Consider the following 11,119-nt stretch of genomic DNA (forward strand, 5'->3'; position numbering starts at 1 on the left):
TGGAAGTGTTTCCAAGTTTGATGTGATCAAACATCGCACGCTCCCTCTACCATCAAGATTAGTATTAAACCTGAATGGTTTATTGAATCTCGATCGTAGTGATACACATTTTCATGCCAAAAGATATAAGACAGTAATGATAGTACCACTTACTTGTGGCACTGCCATGTAAGTCATAATGGTATAAAACGCATGAAGAAGCTCCATGTTGATGGATCTTTGGACTCACTCATTTTTGAAAAGTTTGAGACATGCGAACCATGTCTGTTGGTGTATATGCGTGAAGAAACTCCATGCAGATGGATCGTTTGGACTCACTTGATTTTGAATCACTTGAGATATGCAAATCATACCACATGGGCAAGATGACTGAAAAGCCTCGGTTTCAGTAAGATGGAGCAAGATAGCAACTTGTTGGAAGTAACACATTTTGATGTGTGTAGTCCAATGAGTGCTGAGGCATGCAGTGAATATCGTTATGTTCTTACTTCACAGATGATTCGAGTAGATGTTGAGAATATTTACTTGATGAAACACAAGTCTGAATTATTGAATGGTTCAAGTAATTTCAGAGTGAAGTAGAAGATCATTGTGACAAGAGGATAAAATGTCTATGATATGATCATAGAGATGAATATCTGAGTTACGAGTATTGGCACACAATTAAGACATTGTGGAAATTGTTTTGCAATTAATACCGCCTGGAACACCATAGTGTGATGGTGTGTCCGAACATCATAACTGCACCCTATTAGATATGGTGCGTACCATGATGTCTCTTATCGAATTACCACTATTGTTCATGGGTTAGGCATTAGAGACAACCACATTCACTTTAAATAGGGCACCATGTAATTCTGTTGAGATGACACCGTATGAATTATGGTTTAGAGAAACCTAAGTTGTCATTTCTTAAAGGTTTGGGGCTGTGACGCTTATGTGAAAAAGTTTCAGGATTGATAAGCTCGAACCCAAAGCGGATAAAATGCATCTTCATAGGACACCCAAAACAGTTGGGTATACCTCCTAATTCAGATCCGAAAGCAATATGGATTGTTTCTTGAATCGGGTCCTTTCTCGAGGAAAGGTTTCTCTCGAAAGAGTTGAGTGGGAGGATGGTGGAGACTTGATGAGGTTATTGAACCGTCACTTCAACTAGTGAGTAGCAGGGCATAGGAAGTTGTTCCTGTGGCACCTACACCAATTGAAGTAGAAGCTTATGATAGTGATCATGAAGTTTTGGATCAAGTCACTACCGTACCTCGTAGGGTGACAAGGATGTGTACTGCTTCAGAGTGGTACAATAATCCTGGCTTGAAGGTCATGTTGCTAGACAACAATGAACCTACGAGTTATGGAGAAGCAATGGTGGGCCCAAATTCCGACAAATGGTTAGAAGCCATGAAATCCGAGATAGGATCCATGTATAAAAACAAAGTATAGACTTTGGAAGAACTACTTGATGGTCGTAAGGCTGTTGAGTACAGATGGATTTTAAAGGAAGACAGACGATGATGGTAAATATCACCATTAAGAAAGCTCGACTTGTCGTTAAGATGTTTTCCGACAAGTTCAAGGAGTTGACCACGATGGGAATTTCTCACTCGTAGCGATGCTAAGAGTCTGTTAGAATTATGTTAGCGATCACTGCATTATTTATGAAATCTTGCAGATAGGATGTCAAAACATTGTTTCCTCGACGATTTTGAGGAAAGGTTGTATGTGATACAACCGGAAGGTTTTGTCAATCCCGAAAGATGCTAATAAGTATGCAAAGCTCCAGCAATCCTTCTAAGGACTGGAGTGAGCATCTCGGAGTTGGAATGTATGCTTTGATGATGATCAAAGATTTTGGGTTTGTACAAAGTTTATGAGAAACTTCTATTTCCAAAGAAGTGAGTGGGAGCACTATAGAATTTCTGATGAGTATATGTTGTTGACATATTGATGATCAGAAATGAATTTCTGGAAAGCCTGGATTAAGCTACTTGAGCATTGAGCATCAAGATCTATAAGGATAGATCAAAATGCTTAATGGTACTTTCAAATGAGCACATACCTTGACGTGATCTTGAAGGTGTTCAAGATGGATCAGTCAAAGAAGGAGTTCTTGCCTGAGTTATAAGGTATGAAGTTAAGACTTAAAGCTCGACCACGGCAGAATAGAGAGAAAGGACGAAGGTCGTCCCCTATGCTTAAGACATAGGCTCTACAGTATGCTATGCTGTGTACCGCACCTGAAGTGTGCCTTGCCATAAGTCAGTCAAGGGGTATAAGAGTGATCCATGAATGGATCATAGGACAGCGGTCAAAGTTATCCTTAGTAACTAGCGGACTAAGAAATTTTCTCGATTATGGAGGTGGTAAAAGAGTTCGTCGTAAAGGTTACGTCGATGCAAGCTTAACACCTATCCGGATAGCTCTGAGTAGAGATACCGGATACGTATAGTGGAGCAACAATTTAGAATAGCTCCAAGTGGAACAGTTATTTGGAATGGCTCCAAATAGAACGTGGTAGCTACATCTAGGAGATGACATAGAGATTTGTAAAGCACACACGGATCTGAAAGGTTCAGACCCATTGAGTAAAAACCTCTCTCACAAGCAACATGATCAAACCCAAGACTCTTTGGATGTTGGTCACATGGTGATGTGATCTGTCAGTGTTAATCACATGGTGATGTGAACTAGATTATTGACTCTAGTGCAAGTGGGAGACTGTTGGAAATATGCCCTAGAGGCAATAATAAAAGTGTTATTATTATATTTCCTTGTTCATGATAATTGTCTTTTATTCATGCTATAACTGTATTATCCGGAAATCGTAATACACATGTGAATACATAGACCACAATATGTCCCTAGTGAGCCTCTAGTTGACTAGCTCGTTGTGATCAACAGATAGTCATGGTTTCCTGGCTATGGACATTGGATGTCGTTGATAACGGGATCACATCATTAGGAGAATGATGTGATGGACAAGACCCAATCCTAAGCCTAGCACAAAGATCGTGTAGTTCGTTTGCTAGAGCTTTGCCAATGTCAAGTATCTCTTCCTTCGACCATGAGAGCGTGTAACTCCTGGATACCGTAGGAGTGCTTTGGGTGTATCAAACGTCACAACGTAACTGGGTGACTATAAAGGTGCACTACAGGTATCTCCGAAAGTATCTATTGTTTTATGCGGATCGAGACTGGGATTTGTCACTCCGTGTAAACGGAGAGGTATCTCTGGGCCCACTCGGTAGGACATCATCATATGCACAATGTGACCAAGGAGTTGATCATGGGATGATGTGTTACGGAACGAGTAAAGTGACTTGTCGGTAACGAGATTGAACAAGGTATTGGATACCGACGATCGAGTCTCGGGCAAGTAACATACCGATAGACAAAGGGAATTGAATACGGGATTGATTAAGTCCTTGACATCGTGGTTCATTCGATGAGATCATCGTGGAACATGTGGGAGCCATCATGGGTATCCAGATCCCGCTGTTGGTTATTGACCGGAGAACGTCTCGGTCATGTCTACATGTCTCCCGAACCCGTAGGGTCTACACACTTAAGGTTCGATGACGCTAGGGTTATAAAGGAAGCTTGTATGTGGTTACCGAATGTTGTTCGGAGTCCGGATGAGATCCCGGACGTCACGAGGAGTTCCGGAATGGTCCGGAGGTAAAGATTTATATATGGGAAGTCCTGTTTTGGTCACCGAAAAAGTTTCGGGTTTTATCGGTAACGTACCGGGACCACCGGGAGGGTCCCGGGGGTCCACCAAGTGGGGCCACATGCTCCAGAGGCATACATGGGCCAAGTATGAGAGGGCACCAGCCCCTAGGTGGGCTGGGGCGCCTCCCACCATGGCCCATGCGGCTAGAAGGGGAGAGGGGGCAAACCCTAAGGGCAGATGGGCCCTAAGGCCCATACTCCCTGCGCCTCCCTCTCCTCCCCCCTTGTGGCCGCCACCCATAGATGGGTTTTGGGGGCTGCCGCACCCCTTGGGGTGGGAAACCCTAAAGGGGGCGCAGCCCCCCTCTCCCCTATATATAGTGAGGCCTAGGGCTACCCATAACACATGAGTTCTCTCCCTCTTGGTGCAGCCCTGCCTCTCCTCCTCCTCCTCCTCTCCCATGGTGCTTGGCGAAGCCCTGCGGGATTGCCACGCTCCTCCACCACCACCACGCCGTTGTGCTGCTGCTGGATGGAGTCTTCCTCAACCTCTCCCTCTCTCCTTGCTGGATCAAGGCATGGGAGACGTCACCGGGCTATACGTGTGTTGAACGCGGAGGTGCCGTGCGTTCGGCACTTGATCATCGGTGATTTGAATCACGACGAGTACGACTCCATCAACCCCGTTCACTTGAACGCTTCCGCTTAGCGATCTACAAGGGTATGTAGATGCACTCTTCTTCCCCTCGTTGCTGGTTTCTCCATAGATAGATCTTGGTGACACGTAGGAAAATTTTGAATTTCTGCTACGTTCCCCAACAGTACGAGCCGAAAGATGAGCACATGGAAGCCTACCTTGCGGAGGTCCGCAGGATGGAGAAGCAGTTCTGGGGGTTGGAGTTGCAGCATGTTCCCCGTGGCACCAATCAGGAGGCCGACGACATCGCCAAACAGGCGTCCAGGCGGTTACCTCAGGAGCCTGGCGTCTTCGAGGAGCGGCTCTTCAAGCCCTCAGCCCTGCCGTCAATGTCAAACACAGCTCAGCCTCGGGAGGAGCTCCCCCAGCCACCTGCCTCAGGAGCCCCGGTCTGTGGCCCGGCCTCAGGAGCATGCCTGCTCCTGACGATGGAACCCCAGGAGGGGTGCTGGATCACGGAGCTCCGGAGTTACTTAACACAAGGGACCCTGCCGGAGAAGGAGGAGGAAGCGGAGCGTGTGGCACGGCTGGCCACGGCATACTGCATCAAGGATGGAGAGCTCTACCGGAAGCGACCAAACGATGTATCCCTGCGCTGCATCTCCAGGGAGCAAGGAAAGGAACTGCTGGAAGATATACACGGCGGAGACTGTGGACATCATTCATCATCACGGACCCTCGTCGGCAAGGCGTTCCGCAGTGGGTTTTATTGGCTCACCGCACTCAATGACGCTGTCGAACTGGTGAAGGCTTGTGAGGCCTGCCAGTTCCACGCCAAGCAGATCCATCAGTCGGCAGGAGGCCTGCAGACTATACCCCTTTCGTGGCCATTCGCAGTCTGGGGGCTGGACATCCTGGGCCCGTTTCCTCGGGCGCCAGGGGGCTACCACTACCTCTACGTCGCCGCGGACAAGTTCATCAAGTGGGCTGAAGTAGAGGCCGTCCGCACCATCCCCGCGGGTTCCGTGGTCAAGTTCATCAGGGGTATCGTGAGCCAGTTCGGGTTGCCGAACCGCATTATCACAGACAAAGGTTCGCAGTTCACCAGTAACCTCTTCAAAACATACTGTTCTAACCTTGGAACGCAGATATGCTACGCTTCGGTGGCGCACCCCCGAAGCAACAGTCAGGCCGAGCGAGCCAACGCAGAGGTCCTGAGGGGCCTCAAGACTAGGACATTCAAGAAGAAGCTGGAGGCCTGCGGCAGAGGTTGGTACGACGAGCTTCAATCCGTGTTGTGGTCCATCCGCACAACCGCGACCAAGCCGATTGGAGAGACCCTGTTCTTCTTGGTCTATGGAGCCGAAGCGGTCCTCCCTCACGAGGTCAGACGTCGCTCTGCACGGGTCCTGGCGTTCGACGAGGCGCAGCAGGACGCCATGCGGGGGATGGACCTCGTGCTGGGGGAGGAATGTTGCCGAGAGGCCGCGCTGCGAGCGGCGAGGTACCAACAAGCACTGCGACGATATCACTGCCGCAACATGCGCCCCAGAACTCTCGAGGTAGGCGACCTCGTGCTCAGGCAGGTTCTCTCCAGGGAGGGACTGCACAAGCTCTCTCCCATGTGGGAGGGCCCGTTCAAGGTTGTTAATGTTTCCAGGCCTGGCTCCGCGCGCTTGGAGACTCAGGAGGGGGTGCCGGTCCAGAACGCATGGAACATCCAGCAGCTCCGGAGGTTCTACCCCTAAAAAGGCCCAGAGCCTATGAAGAAGGCGAATGCCTGTGAAGATTATCCTTTTTGGAAAAGGCCCAGAGCCTATGAAGAAGGCGAATGCCTGTGAAGATTATCCTTTTTGGAAAAGGCCCAGAGCCTGTGAAGAAGGCGAATGCCTGTGAAGATTATCCTTTTTGGAAAAGGCCCAGAGCCTGTGAAGAAGGCGAATGCCTGTGAAGCTGTCGCGTTTGGGAAAAGGCCCGGAGCCTGTGAAGAGGGCAAATGCCCGTGAAGCCTGCTCCCCCCCAAGAAAGGCCCGAAGCCTGTGAAGAAGGCCAACGCCTGTGAAGCTCGCCGCCCGTGACACTCTCACGTAATAATGAGTTGGGGTTGTACACGCCCCAGAGTCTCAGGAGCGCCGGCCTTAGGCCCCGGGGCTCCCTCCCACGCCCAGTGGCAGCACTTAGCTCCGCGCTAGTGAGAAGACGTCGAAGACTAGATTAGGTGCTGGACGCGCCTTTTTCATTTGCTTTCCGCAGTTGGCTTGTTCATTCTCATTCGAAGTTTTATTGAAGCTGTTGCCGTCTTTGACTTGTGGTTCTTCGACTTTTCCCTCTCCTGCCTCGATTTCTCTTATGCAAGGCCTCGCGAGGGGGGCAGCCGAGCGCCCTCGTGAGTGTTTCCGTCCTAGTCGTTCAAAGGTTTCGCAACCTGGGTCCAATCAGGAGCACCCCTCCAGTCCGTGCCCCACGGGCACCGCGACACGAACACAGGGCCTGGGTCGGTCACCCCCCCCACGGCAGGGGCCGAGAACTATCCACGCGCGGGCACGTAGCTGGAAGGCACGATAACGGAAGCAAAGCGATGATTAACAGCAATAACCCAAACACGCCCCCGCGGGGCTCCACGCTACTGTATTTTTACGCAGGAAAAAGGAAAAGAAAGAACAAATCAGGCGCAACTCGCCTCACACCGGCCTGCAGGGAAGACTCGAGCTGCCTCCGGGGCTCAGGCAGACTCCTTCTCGCGCTTCATCGAGGCGCGACGGCGGGCAGACGTGCTACCACCTCCCAAGCAGGGACTTGTCCAATCCGTGCAGTTGCCAAGGCGCCCTGGGGAAGTGGAGACGCCCACGTCCAATCAACCGCCATGCGGCGCCCAAGGCCGCAGGCTGTTAGGGCCCATGGCGCTCCGCTCTTGCCCTTTCGCCTCCCTGCACGGCCAAGTCCGGGCGCGCCTTGGGCCCGGGGGCTACTGTTGGCGTTCTGGGAATGGGGGTCCCCAGACTTGCCAAGCCTCGCGGGGCGGACGACACGGAGCTTCCTCAGGCATGGCCTCATCAGGCTGGCTCGCGAGGAGGCGGAGAGATCAAGGCGGGGTACCTCACGAGGTGACCGTGACGCAAGCCATGACGACCAAGGGCGCCAGGCGCGCGCCAGCCCGCGCAGTGTCCTCCTTTCCTCTTTGGTGCAAAGGGAGCAAGCGCAGGCGAGAGTATCAAGTAAAGGCACCCGTTTCGGTGCAACGAGACCAAGACCAGTCCAACGGCAGGGAGGAAGTCATTGTGGAGCCCAAGCTAGCGTCACCACCAGAGCCTTTGGCGGGCGAGGACCAACTTTAGTCAGGATAAGTGTACCGGATGTTCCCCTTCAAAATGGCCAATTGTTGGCGCCCTTCCCGCTCAATATTTGGGAAGAGGCCCAGGGCCTTTGCCTATAAATAGGACTAGCCACCCCCAGGGTTGGGGGGCAATCAAGAAGGGAGAATCTAGAAGCCAAGAGAGAAACAAGCTAGGATAGGATCGAGTAGCATCACACAGAGAGAGAGAAGGGCGACTGAACTCCTCCCAGCAGTTCATCCCCCCAGCCAAGAACAGACCCTCGTGAGGCTGTTCTTCCTTGTACTGCTCATCATCATTAGCCCAAGAGGCAATCCACCACACCACACACTGGAGTAGGGTATTACACCACAACGGTGGCCCAAACCAGTATAAACCCTGTGTCTCTTGTGCTGTTCTTTCCATAGCTTAGATCTTAGCGAGGCGGAGGGGTGCAAGTAGGTAGAAGGCGAAATCTCCGTGCGCACCCCAGTGTTCGAACCTCGAGGGTCTGCCGGAACCCGAAATCCGATAGCATTGTGTGAGAAAAATTATGATCTTTGTCTTTGACAGTACCAAGGTGATTGGTTTACTCTTTATCATACTAACCTATCTCACGAAGTTCCGTTAAGTTTTGTGTGATAGAAGTTTTCAAGCTTTGGGTGAGATATCGATATGCGGAGAATAATGAGTGGAAAGAACCTAAGCTTGGGGATGCCCAAGGCACCCCAAGGTAATATTCAAGGAAGACTCAAGCGCCTAAGCTTGGGGATGCCCCGGAAGGCATCCCCTCTTTCGTCTTCAAAACTATCGCTATACCTTACTCAGAGCTATATTTTTATTCGTCGCATGATATGTGTTTTGCTTGGAGCGTATTTTCAATTTTACTTGCCATTTGAATAAAATCATTGGATCTGAAATATTAAATGAAAAAGAATCCTCCCATGGCTAGTTAATTATTTGACTACTCAGTGTCCTTCACTATTATCTTTTCGAGTAGTTTGTCATTTACTCACGTGCTTCACGTATATCCTATGATTAAATGGTTGAATAATTGAACATCATAAATCTGAATTTATATATGTTTCATATGCTTATACCATGGGGAGTAATGACTTCACATAGAATAAGTATAGGCAGTAAACTTATTGAAAGTTAGCAAACGTAGAATTGGTCACTTGAACAATTCATGAAAGAATATTGAAGGAAGAGAGATTTCACATATAAATATACTATCTTGGACATCTTTTGTAATTGTGAGTACTCATTAAAATATGACATGCTAAAAGGTTGATGTCGGACAAGGAAGACAACGTAATGGGTTATGTTTTCTTATATCCGAAATAAAGTATATTGTCCTGAATCATCCAACATGTTGAGCTTGCTTTTCCCCCTCATGCTAGCCAAATTCTTTGCATCAAATAGAGATACTGCTTGTGCTTCCAAACATTCCTTAAACTAGTTTTTCCATGAGAGTCCACCATACCTACCTATGGATTGAGTAAGATCTTTCAAGTAAGTTGTCATCGGTGCATGCAATAAAAATTGCCTTCTAAATATGTATGATCTATTAATGTTGAGAAAATAAGCTTTATACGATCGTGTGATGTGGAAGAAATAAAAGCGAAGGACTGCATAATAAATGTCTATATCACAAGTGGCAATATAAAGTGACGTTCTTTTGCATTAAGATTTTGTGCATCCAACAATAAAAGCGCATGACAACCTCTGCTTCCCTCTGCAAAGGGCCTATCTTTTACTTTTATCTTCTACCATTATGCAAGAGTCATGGTGATCTTCACCTATCCTTTTTACATTTTATCCTTTGGCAAGCACATTGTGTTGGAAAGATCTTGATATATAAATCCAATTGGATGTAAGTTTTCATGAACTATTGTTTTTGACATTACCCTTGAGGTAAAACGTTGGGAGGCAAAACTATAAGCCCCTATATTTCTCTGTGTCCGATTAAAACTTTGAACCCATAAATATCACGTGAGTGTCAGCAATTGTGAAAGACTAAATGATAGTTGAGTATGTGGAGTTTGCTAAATCAAAACTCTGACATAGACCCTTCCTGAAAGTAAGATGAATTGCAATTGTTTGATGACCGAGAATATAGTTTGTTAGTTTCAAGAGAGTTTATGATCTATACTTTAACATACGAATAGCTTGTTACTTGATCATGAAAAGTTTTATGAAAATGAGCTACTGTTATGATATATAATGATGCTAGAAAAAGTGATTGGAACTATCATTGATGAAACTTATGCACTTGCTAGCATTCACACTTCATAAATTATTTCTTTTATCATTTACCTACTCGAGGACGAGCAAGAATTAAGCTTGGGGATGCTGATACGTCTCCAACGTATCTATAATTTATGAAGTATTCATGCTATTATATTATCAACCTTGCATGTTTTATATGCATTTATATGCTATTTTATATGGTTTTTGGGACTAACCTATTAACCTAGAGCCCAGTGCCAGTTTCTGTTTTTCCTTGTTTTGTGTTTTACAGAACAGAAATATCAAACGAAGTCCAATTGACGTGCCAATTTTTGACAATTTTTATGGACCAAAAGAAGACCCCGGAGTAAAAGAGTTGGGCCAGAAGAGTCTCGGGCTGTCCATGAGGGTGGGGGGCGCGCCCACCCCCCTAGGCGTGGGCCCCTGCCTCGTGGATGCCTCGGGCACCTCCTTGACGTGAGACCGATGCCAAAAATTCCTATAAATACAGAAAACTCGGAAAATTAACCTAGATCGGGAGTTCCGCCGCCAGAAGCCTCCGTAGCCACCGAAAACCAATCTAGGCCCTCTCTGGTACCCTGCCAGAGGGGGCCATCATCACCGGAGGGCATGGAGGAGGATCCCGGAGGGGCCATCATAACCATGAAGGCCAAGGACCAGAGGGAGAACCTCTCCCCATCTAGGGGGAGGCCATGGAGGAGGAAGCACAAGGGGGAGAACCTCTCCTCCTCTCTCTCGGTGGCACCGGAGTGCCATCGGGAGGGGAATCATCGCCGCGGTGATCGTCTTCATCAACATCACCATCATCATCATCACCCTCATCTCTTTTACGCGGTCCACTCTACCACACCCCGCTGTAATCCCTACTTGAACATGGTGCTTTATGCCACATATTATGATCCAATGATGTGTTGCCATCCTATGATGTTTTGAGTAGTTATCCTTTGTCTTTGGGTTGATTTATGATCTAGATTGGTATGAGTTGTATGTTTTACTTTGGTGCTGTCCCATGGTGTCCTCCGTGTCGCGCAAGCGTGAGGGGTTCCCGCTGTAGGGTGTTGCAATACGTTTATGATTCGCTTATAGTGGGTTGCGTGAGTGACTGAAACACAAACCCGAGTAAGGGGGTTGTTGCGTATGGGATAAAGAGGACTTGATGCTTTAATGCTATGATTGGGTTTTACCTTAATGATGTTTAGTAGTTGTGGATGCTTGCTAGAGTTCCAATCATAAGTGCATATGATCC

Source organism: Triticum aestivum, chromosome 4A (genome assembly GCF_018294505.1).
Source record: "Triticum aestivum cultivar Chinese Spring chromosome 4A, IWGSC CS RefSeq v2.1, whole genome shotgun sequence".
Taxonomy (NCBI): Eukaryota; Viridiplantae; Streptophyta; class Magnoliopsida; order Poales; family Poaceae; genus Triticum; species Triticum aestivum.